This window comes from Salvelinus fontinalis, chromosome 12 (assembly GCF_029448725.1).
Source record: "Salvelinus fontinalis isolate EN_2023a chromosome 12, ASM2944872v1, whole genome shotgun sequence".
Lineage (NCBI taxonomy): Eukaryota > Metazoa > Chordata > Actinopteri > Salmoniformes > Salmonidae > Salvelinus > Salvelinus fontinalis.
The window spans coordinates 33,444,221-33,456,134 of NC_074676.1; positions in this window are offsets into that span (position 1 = coordinate 33,444,221).

The following is an 11,914-nucleotide window of genomic DNA, read 5'->3' on the forward strand; positions in this document are numbered from 1 at the left end:
AATTACTCCTAACATGACATTGACTCAGGGCACTGTTTGATTAATCTCCTGTCAGGAGACTCCTGATGTCTTACTGTAATTACTTGTGGCTTGTCTCAACTTGCTTCCAAGGTTATTCAATGGGAAATTCTCCAAGAGTATTGCTCAACTTCTACATCCTCTCACGCCGCCTTGTGAAATAGGTCAGAGTTGAATGAATGTTAATATACGATTTAGTTCATTACATTTACTTAAGCTGTTCTCAGCAGCCCTGATCTATCACGCAGCAAGTAGCCTAGTGGTTCAAGCATTGGGCCAGTTACCAAAAAGTTGCTGGTTCAAATACCTGAGCCGACAAGGTGGAAAAATGTCTATGCACTTAACCCCAATTCGCTTCATGGGCATACTACTATGGCTGACCCTGTAAAACACATTTCACTACATTTATCCGCTGTATTCGACTAAACAAACATGTCTAAATGCTGCAAGGAGAGGAGAGTGTCAGTTAACTTACAATATGTGTAAAGCTAGTTGTTAGTCTGTGTACTTAAAACATATCAATTATATAAAGCCCACTTGAAACACTACTCAAGGGCTAGGTCAGAATGTGTGAAATTCTAGGTTCAGAAGAAAGCAGGAGCACCACATAATCAACAAAGGGATCCTTTTTTTTCTTTTACACCCACCACTCCTCTGAGCTGCACGTCTCAGATTGGGAGCACTGTCCAATCCCAGAAGTTCTGAGACGATCAACTTCACCTTAAAGGCACAATTAAGAGTGGTTGTTTGCTGTACCCAGTACCTATACCAAATTGAGTAAAAATTAATTGTTTACACTTAATCTGACTGAATGAAGAGGTAAAAACAATAGAAAGACCTATACATAACAATTATCGATTGAGTTCTATTTCAACTTTTCTGAGGATGTTGACCATTTAGTTGTCATGCGATTATGTTGCACTGACAAAGTTTTCAGCAGGTGGCACTATTTCCCAGTGACGGCCTGGTTTTCCAAAAGCATCTTAAGGTTAAGTTCATCGTTAACACCGTAGGAGCATCATTAAAAGCCATCGCTACTAAAGTTGCACTTGAAAACGGAAGTTATTTACCTACTGCCTCAGACCACTCACAGAACAGTGAAGTGCGTTGTTAGATGCGTTTTTTCCCCCAAGACTGTCAATTTAGACCGCCGGTAACGTCACAACAAAGTTGACTGCGAATACAAAGTTGCCAGTGTCTGAAATTGTTATAAACGTGAAGGATAAAACATAAGCTTCAAATGAAAACCAAGATGACTGTACCAGGGGCTTAGGCATCAGATTGAGCAACAACAAAAAGTATACATTGTCTTGTTTTGCACGTTTTGTACAAAATAATAAAATGCAGTACTACAGGATATTTCTTAACGTAGCTCTTTATTAGCTAGCTATAACTGGCATGTTCATGTATCGCCAACCAGGATCAAAACTGACCATCACCTAACCATTTGGGTGGTCTTGAAACTTCTTCCTCATAGGGGGCGCCATTTCCACTTTGGGAAAAAATAATGCCCAAATTAAACGGCCTCGTACTCTGTTCTAGATCATATGATACTGTGAACCATCAGATCCTCCTCTCCATCCTCTCCGAGTTGGGCATCTCCGGCGCGGCCCACGCTTGGATTGCGTCCTACCTGACAGGTCGCTCCTACCAGGTGGTGTGGATAGAATCTGTCTCCTCACCATGTGCTCTCACCACTGGTGTCCCCAAGGGCTCTGTTCTAGGCCCTCTCCTATTCTCGCTATACACCAAGTCACTTGGCTCTGTCATAACCTCACATGGTCTCTCCTATCATTGCTATGCAGACGACACACAATTAATCTTCTCCTTTCCCCCTTCTGATAACCAGGTGGCGAATCGCATCTCTGCATGTCTGGCAGACATATCAGTGTGGATGACGGATCACCACCTCAAGCTGAACCTCGGCAAGACGGAGCTGCTCTTCCTCCCGGGGAAGGACTGCCCGTTCCATGATCTCGCCATCACGGTTGACAACTCCATTGTGTCCTCCCAGAGCTCTAAGAACCTTGGCGTGATCCTGGACAACACCCTGTCGTTCTCAACTAACATCAAGGCGGTGGCCCGTTCCTGTAGGTTCATGCTTTACCACATTCGCAGAGTACGACCCTGCCTCACACAGGAAGCGGCGCAGGTCCTAATCCAGGCACTTGTCATCTCCTGTCTGGATTACTGCAACTCGCTGTTGGCTGGGCTCCCTGCCTGGGCCATTAAACCCCTACAACTCATCCAGAGCGCCGCAGCCCGTCTGGTGTTCAACCTTCCCAAGTTCTCTCACGTCACCCCGCTCCTCCGCTCTCTCCACTGGCTTCCAGTTGAAGCTCGCATCCGCTACAAGACCATGGTGCTTGCCTACGGAGCTGTGAGGGGAACGGCACCTCCGTACCTTCAGGCTCTGATCAGGCCCTACACCCAAACAAGGGCACTGCGTTCATCCACCTCTGGCCTGCTCGCCTCCCTATCTCTGAGGAAGTACAGTTCCCGCTCAGCCCAGTCAAAACTGTTCGCTGCTCTGGCACCCCAATTGTGGAACAAACTCCCTCACGACGCCAGGTCAGCGGAGTCAATCACCACCTTCCGGAGACACCTGAAACCCCACCTCTTTAAGGAATACCTAGGATAGGATAAAGTAATCCTTCTGAACCCCCCCCCTAAAAAGATTTAGATGCACTATTGTAAAGTGGCTGTTCCACTGGATATCTTAAGGTGAATGCACCAATTTGTAAGTCGCTCTGGATAAGAGCGTCTGCTAAATGACTTAAATGTAAATGTAAATGATATGCATATTATTATTACTGTTGGATAGAAAACACTCTGAAGTTTCTAAAACTGTTTGAATTATATCTGTGAGTAAAACAGAACTCATTTGGCAGGAAAAGTTCCAAACAGGAAGTGAAAATTCTGAAATGGGTCTCTGTGACAGAGAGATCCTATTAATTTGCCTTGTATTTATGGATATGTATGCACTTCATACGCCTTCCACTAGATGTCAACAGGCAGTAGAATGTTGAATGAGGTGTCTGGCCTGATATGGGACCGAATGAGAGCTTTTGGAGTGACAGGTCAGCCATATTGGCAGTATTTTGCTGCGCACCTGGGAGCACCATATCATTTTCTGCAATGCGTTAGGTAGACACAAAGAAATGCTCCGTCTGGGACGTTATTGGATACATATGAGAAAAACATCATAAAGATGGATTTTCAACTGAGTTTGACCAGTTTATTTGACTTTTATTATGACTTTTGGAATTTTTCGTTTCATGCGCCAAACGTTTATGGACATGTGCGCTCCACTATGCTAGCCAAAGTTGCTAATTCGACAGAAGAAATGGACATTCTAAAACAAAACAACGATTTATTGTGGAACTAGGACTCCTGGCACTGCATTCTGATGAAAGTTCATCAAAGGTAAGAGAATATTTATGATGTTATTTTGTATTTTTGTTGAATATGTGGCGGGGAACAACATGGCGGGGAATGGCTGAGCGCTGTCTCAGATTATTGTATGCTGTGCTTTTTACTAAAGTTATTTTTTTTAAATCTAACACAGCGGTTGAATTAAGAACCAGTGTATCTTTAATTATTTGTCCAACATGTATTTTTCAGCAAAGTTTGTGATGAGTTTTTCTGTTAGATTACGTGACTGTCCAAAGTAGAGGTTTTAACCAATCATAGCACAGTATGATATGGCGGTAAAATGCATCCAATTACAATTCAGTATGTTTACACATATGAATATTACATCCCCCTTCTTTTAAAACAAAAGAAAAATGTTTACATATTCTAAGCGTTTCATTTGAATACATGCTCTGTAGTTTGAACTCAAGGTAAGTAACCCTTTATATTGCATACTATACCAACTGAATCAACATAGACTCTGAAACAATAATCCAACATACTGCTACTTTTCAAACAAGGGATTCACAGCAACTCAGCTTTCACTGTAGAAATTACATCTTAACATTTCAAACAAATACAATACCAAAGCATTTCAAGTGAACTTTCAATAACAAGTTTACAGTCTGGAACTCTTTTAGGGCAGCGATCCGCCTACACCCTTTGACACTTCAAAGGTCTAGGACAGCGCTGGGCTTGACCTCTCTTCCTGACCTTGTGCGATATGATGCTGAGCATGCTTCTGTGTCAGTCAACAGCTCTTGTGGTGTTGCAGGTAAGTATGGTGTATATTGTGCTGTGTGTGTGTTTAGTCCATCACGTTCTCTTTCAGGGGAACAGTTCATCTCATCAGTGTGTTGTTCTTTTGTGTTCAGTAGGTGACGACGATTGCGGCGGTACACCACTCCTTCTGCGGTGCAGACATGATATGAACGTTCATTGTCAGCTGGCTGGATGACGACTGCTGGCTTCCAGAGGCCATGCTCTTGGATTCTAACTGACTCTCCGTCGATCAGTGGTGGCAGTGGTCTAGCTGACCTGTCGTAGTATCGCTTTTGGTGTTGTTGTCTCTGTGCACGTTTTTCATGCATTTCCTTGTAGCTGACGACCTCAGGTTGTAGCTGCTGGTTGGTGCTGGGAAGGATTGAGCGAAGTCTGCGGCTCATCAACAGCTGGGCTGGTGATTTGAAGTTGTCAACTGGAGTGCTGCGGTATTCAAGGAGACTGAGATAGGGGTCTCTCTTGTCTGCTTTTGATTAATCCATGAGTGATTTAGCAATCTGCACAGATTTTTCAGCGAGGCCATTACTTTGAGGGTAATGCGGGCTTGTGGTGACATGTGTAAACTCCCATGCTTTTGTGAAGGATTCAAACTCATTTCATTTGTAACAGGGCCCATTGTCAGATATTAAAGTCTCTACAATGCCATGCCTGGCAAAGGCTGCTTTCAGCTTGTGTATCACAGCTGCAGATGTGGTGCTGTGAAGCTTGTCGAGTTCGAAGTATCTGCTGTAGTAGTCCACTGTTACGATGTAGTCCTCGTTGTTCCAAGTAAACAGATCGGTTGCCACGACCTGCCAGGGTCGGTCTGGGATACAGTGAGGTAACTTTGGTGTTTGAGGGGCGTCGTTCAAGACATATGGCGCATTTACCAACAATGTCCTCTATTTGTTTGCACATTCCGGTCCAAAACAAAATGTCCCGTGCTCTCTGTTTGCACTTTTCCATGCCCATGTGTCCAGCATGGATCTTTGTCAAAATCTCTTCTCTGAGACTGGTAGGAATAATGATTTTCTCTCCTTTGAAAATTATTCTGTTTATCTGTGATAGTTCATCACGATGGTTCCAGAATTCTGAGACACTCTGAGGGCATTTTCTCCTCTCCTCAGGCCATCCATCCTGTATGACTTTCCTCAGCTGTGCGAGTTGCGAGTCCTTTTCTGTTTCTGCTTGGATTTCCTTCAGTTTTGTGTCACTAACTGGTAAGTTGCTGTACACAGTGTGCACTTGCATGTCCATGCCTTCACTGAGGCTGCTGTCCTTATAGGTAAGAAACTTCCTGGAGAGTGTGTCTGCGACAGGGATGTCTTTGCCTGGACGGTGAGTGATTGTGAAGTCATATTTTTGTAGTTGAAGGATCATTCTCTGTAGCCTTGGCGGGGCTGCGGCTAGTGGTTTCCTCATAATTGACTCAAGGGGCTTGTGGTCGGATTCCACAATGACTTGTCGTCCATATATGTACTGATGGAAACGTTTACATCCGAACAGAATGGCGTAGAGCTCCTTTTCAATTTGAGCGTAGTTGATTTCACAGTCTGTGAGAGATTTGGAAGCGTAGCCGATGGGCTTTCCTTCTTGCAGTAGCACTGCACCTAGTCCATACTTCGACACGTCCACTTGGAGTCTGAGCTCTTTGTCGGGGTCGAAGTAGGCAAGGATTGGTCCTGGTTCTCTCGTGATCAAGTCTTTCACATTCTGGAAAGCAATGTCGTGTTGCTTGTCCCAGAGAAACTCACTGGACTGCTTTAGCAGTTGACGCAGGGGTGCATTAGAACTTGGCTAAGTAGTTGACCATGCCAAGCACTGTTTCCAGCTCTGCGCGGTTCTTTGGTGGCTCCATTTCTTTTATGGCTGAGATCTTCTGTGGATCTGGCTTGATTCCAGTCGCTGTGAGAAGGTGTACGAAGTAGCTGACCTCTGTAGCGCCGACTGTGCTCTTCTCGGGGTTGAGCCGGACTCCTCTCTCGCGGGACCTTTGCAGCATCGCGCAGAGGTTTCGGTCGTGCTCCTCTTTGGTTCGACCATAGACAAGGATGTCGTCCACAATCGCCACAACTCCGTCGAGGCCTTCGTACACTTTGTCGATCTTTCGCTGAAACTCGTCTTGGGCTGAGATAATCCCAAAAGGCAGGCGACGGAACCTGTAGCGTCCAAACGGTGTGTTGAATGTTGTGAGCTTACATGACTCTTCTGTGAGCTTGATAGCCCGGTAGCCTGATCTAGCGTCCATGACACTGAAGTAGTGTGCTCTGTTAGGATTGGTGTTTATTGCACTATAACCCAATGCTATATCACATGTGATATAATATTAGCAACTGTTAGCCTGGGCGCCTGGGTGTCTGTGTTTGTGTGTGCTGGAAGTAACAGTTAGCCCCAGATAAGTGTGCTGGGAAGCTGTGGTTAGCCTTGAGCGAGAACAAGTGTGCTTTGTATGCAGGTGCAAATAGCTCAGACAATGTTGCAGAGCTGTCTGACCTCAGTCTCTGGGGTGAGGGAGCGTAATCTACACAGCAACTTCACCGGGACACCAAAGAGCGCAAGAGGCTGGGACTAGCCTGAGCGCCGGCGATAGGCTGAGCAGAGTTTAAACCACGCTCAGCCTCTACTGTGATAGGCCAACAGATGGGTTGGAACTCGTCTGTCACAGTATAAGAACAGCTGTTTACTTACATCCTGCCAGTTCTCTGTTCTGCCCTGCGAGGTGATACAGAGAACCCGTATATACGAAAATTGCATTTACCATTTATCGCTTGAATTAAATAAAAATACTTAAAGTTTATTCGGTGACTCTGAATCACATTTTGTCCTGATACCAGATTGAATTGACGCAAATCCCTTATATAGTGACCCCCGGCAGTGATCTGGTGAAAGGACTTCGCTGGACATTGGAGTGCCAGTCAATTGACCATTGCTGTCGTCAGACGGTGTCTCACAACTCCAGATGGGTCAACTAAAAAGGTAAGCAGAAACCTATTGTGAAAAAACTAAATTTCTGCACATTGGCATTATCCAAATTTAGTTTTGTGAGACACCTGTTTGACGTAAGTGACCAAATTATATGATTGATAAAATTTGAAATATAAATAACAATAGCTGTTGAATGTAAGAATCGTGTATTGTGGTGAATGCAATTTTGATTGGCCAAGTATTCAATGATATGACAGTGAATGCAATGTACTAGGCGGGACAGGGACCTGCTTGTTTGCAAGAGGGTGAGTCAGGTGAACTCACTGGGGTGAATGAAGATTTGATGAAGACAAATCAAATGAATGTGTAGTACATTGGGTATTAAGTCGGCGTACTGATACTAGGTTTGAATGATCTACGGATAATATTACAGGTCAGGGACCTGTGTTGTATTGGAAATAAGATAAGTTTCATCAAGTGACTGTAGTACATTGGGTATTAAGTCGGCGTACTAATAATACCAAGTCTGAATGTCCTGCGGGAAATAAAAGGGCTAGGAGTCCTGCAGACCTGGGGTTCTGCGATTGTATCATTGAATATTGAGGAGGTGCGCATGAAATACGAGAAAAGGGATACAGTATACACTCCCTATTGTGTGTGACTGTGATTAATTTGAATACATATTTGATAAAATGTCTTATATTAGGGATTGTTAATTCTATTTAGTAATAAGTACTATAGTTGAGGAGTTTTTAATTAAAGAGAGCAACAGTGTGAATGTATGTCCCTATGTAAACGCATATCCTGATTTGAACTGTACTAATCTATTTGATAAAATTACTAAACCGGTATATTCAACATTTGGTTTAGTAATTTTATCAAATAGATTAGTACAGTTCAAATCAGGATATGCGTTTACATAGGGACATACATTCACACTGTTGCTCTCAAATAATGTAAAAAATGTGGAAAATGGAATCACTTTGCAAAAGTGTGCAGAGCTTACCGTGGAAAAACAGTACACACAGGGAGGGAAGATGAAATGTCAATCAAAGAGTCAAACGCTGATGAACTGTTTATTGATTCAGTGACACAGAAAGTCAAATATCAGAGACAGAGCAAGCCTTGCTGACATTGAGATAGGAACACAAGGCACAAGTAAACATTATTCCTCTGAATAAGTACCACAGCTTGACATCTGAGTGCGAGCTACAGCCCACCATGTGCAGACTGACTGGTTATTGTGGTGAACAGCTCCCAGTAAAAGGCACATGCACTTTCAAATGCTAATACAAGGAAAGTGACATGATGTTGGACTTTTATGTTGTTGACACTAGAGCACCTGCAGTGCTAGGTCTTAAAGCATGTTTAGACATGGACCTCGTCAAGCTAGTTTTATCAGTGACAGACAATGTACTGGAGGAGTTTGCTGATGTTTGTACAGGAATAGGATTATTCCCAGGAGAATGTACCATTCACCTTGACCCAGACGCAATCTCTGTGGTCTACCCACCGAGAAAAATTCCCCTTGCTCTCCGTGCCCGTCTGAAGAAAGAGTTGCAGAGCATGGAGCAATCTGACATAGTCACCAAGGTTACAGAACCGACTGACTGGGTAAATGCGTTAGTGGTGGTGGAGAAACCACTCACAGGCAAGCTCTGAGTATGTCTCGACCCAAGAGACAAGGCTATCAAACGCCGCAGCCGCAGACTTTGCTCAATCCTTCCCAGCGCCAACCAGCAGCTGCAACCTGAGGTCGTCAGCTACAAGGAAATGCATGGAAAACGTGTGTAACAGTATAACTTTAGTACGTCCCCTCGCCCCGACCCGGGCGCGAACCAGGGACCTTCTGCACACATCAACAACGGTCGCCCACGAAGCATCGTTACCCGTCGCTCCACAAAGGTCGCGGCCCTTGCAGAGCAAGGGGCAACACTACTTCTTGGTTTCAGAGCAAGTGACGTAACTGATTGAAACGCTAGTAGCGCGTACCCGCTAACTAGCTAGCCATTTCACATCCGTTACACTCACCCCCCTTTCAACCTCCTCCTTTTCCGCAGCAACCAGGGATCCGGGTCAACAGCATCAATGTAACAGTATAACTTTAAACCGTCCCCTCGCCCCGACACGGGCGCGAACCAGGGACCTTCTGCACACATCAACAACGGTCGCCCACGAAGCATCGTTACCCATCGCGCCACAAAGGCCGCGGCCCTTGCAGAGCAAGGGGCAACACTACTAGTAGGTTTCAGAGCAAGTGACGTAACTGATTGAAACGCTACTAGCGCGTACCCGCTAACTAGCTAGCCATTTCACATCCGTTACACGTGCACAGAGACAACAACAACAAAACCGATACTACGACAGGTCAGCTAGACCACTGCCACCACTGATCGACGGAGAGTCAGTTAGAATCCAAGAGCATGGCCTCTGGAAGCCAGCAGTCGTCATCCAGCCAGCTGACACTGAACGTTCATATCACGTCTGCACCGCAGAAGGAGTGGTGTACCGCCGCAATCGTCGTCACCTACTGAACACAAAAGAACAAAACACTGATGAGATTAACTGTTCCCCTGAAAGAGAACGTGATGGACTAAACACACACACAGCACAATATACACCATACTTACCTGCAACACCACAAGAGCTGTTGACTGACACAGAAGCATGCTCAGCATCAAATCGCACAAGGTCTGGAAGAGAGGTCAAGCCCAGCGCTGTCCTAGACCTGTGAAATGTCAAAGGGTGTAGGCGGATCGCTGCCCTAAAAGAGTTCCAGACTGTAAACTTGTTATTGAAAGTTCACTTGAAATGCTTTGGTATTGTATTTGTTTGAAATGTTAAGATGTAATTTCTACAGTGAAAGCTGAGTTGCTGAGAATCCCTTGTTTGAAAAGTAACAGTATGTTGGATCATTGTTCAGAGTATATGTTGATTCAGTTGGTGTCGTATGCAATATAAAGGGTTACTTACCTTGAGTTCAAACTGCAGAGCATGTTTTCAAATGAAACGCTTAGAATATGTAAACATTTTTCTTTTGTTTTAAAAGAAGGGGGATGTAATATTCATATGTGTAAACATACTGAATTATAATTGGATGCATTTTACCGCCATATCATACTGTGCTATGATTGGTTAAGACCAGCCAAATGGTTAGGTCATGGTCAGTTTGATCCTGGTTGGCGATACGTGAACATGCCAGTTATAGTAGACTAATAAAGAGCTACGTTAAGAATTATCCTGTATTACTGCATTTTATTATTTTGTACAAAGTGTGCAAAACAAGACAGGCAGAACTGAATAAGCGTGTGCGAGCAAGGAGGCCTACAAACCTGACTCAGTTACACCAGCTCTGTCAGGAGGAATGGGCCAAAATTCACCCAACTTATTGTGGGAAGCTTGTGGAAGGCTTCCCAAAACGTTTGACCCAAGTTAAACAATTTAAAGGCAATGCTACCAAATACTAATTGAGTGTATGTAAACTGCTGACCCACTGGGAATGTGATGAAAGAAATAAAATCTGAAATAAATCATTCTCTCTACTATTATTCTGACAATTCACGTTCTTAAAATAAAGTGGTGATCCTAACTGACATTAAACAGGGAATTTTTACTTGGATTAAATGTCAGGGATTGTGAAAAACTGAGTTTAAATATATTTGGCTAAGGTGTATGTAAACTTCCGACTTCAACTGTATGTGATTCGTGTAGATCCGATGAGGAAAGTTTGGGGTGGGGGCTTTGAATCACTTTGGATCACTGGCTGTAAGCGAACCAGGGATGCGCGTTTGGAGCAATACTGGCTGTATCCAAGGCTCAGCCAATCATTCACATAACAACAGAATGCAGCACGCGACTGAAGAAAGAAGAGACAACCGAGGAGAGTGGAAAGCCATCAGTTTGCCAGTTAAAGTCCCCTCAACGATATCGGAGAGGTAGGTGAGAAGCCTGACCACGGAGACAGGGGTGAGAAGGTGATGAAGCGTAAAAACAACAGGCAAATAGAAAGTTTGAGGTGAGGGAGAAAGTGTGGTGGAACAAGTATTCTTAGCATTGTTAAGTATCTCGCTAGCTGGATAGAATTATCTGTTAGCTAGCCAGAGAAATGTTGAGCAACATTAGCCAACTTAACTGATCAAATATTTGAGTTTATTGTGTGAAATATAGCTGGTGTAAGAAATTGTAATAGATACTGGAAACTTGTTATAACAACTTCTCAACACAAGCTATACTTTGCACAACATGCAAAGTAACGATTCAGTAACACTGGCTAATAAAGTCAGACAGCACAACATCAGATGAGCTAACGTTAGTAACCTAACCAATTCGCTATAGTGTTAACGTTAACTGGTATACGACTCTTTGCCGTTCTTCAAGTTATAATGGGTTAGATGCTTACTGGACCCTGGCAATCTGTGAAATGTTAACTAGTTAACTAACAAACTAGTTAACTAGCAAACAAACTAACTACTCTCTGTGAACTAATGTTTTCCCTCTACAGTATGTGGTTAATTCAGAATGAGAGAATTAGGTGAAAATTAGGCGTTGCTTGTTAAACAAGTGGATTCGGGGATCAAGTGTAGCTGGAGCTGGGCCTGGCTTAAGCTGGATGCCACTATGGTGAAAGGAACACCACACACTTTCCCTCTTTCTCACTTTTTCAATAGAGTGGATAAAAAGGGGTATGCCAGGTATACTCTGCCTGAAAGAGATCAATTATGCCAACAAAGGGTATCATTCTCTGCTGGCACATTGTAGAACAGATGACCACAGGCAGAAAGTGTACAATGTAATA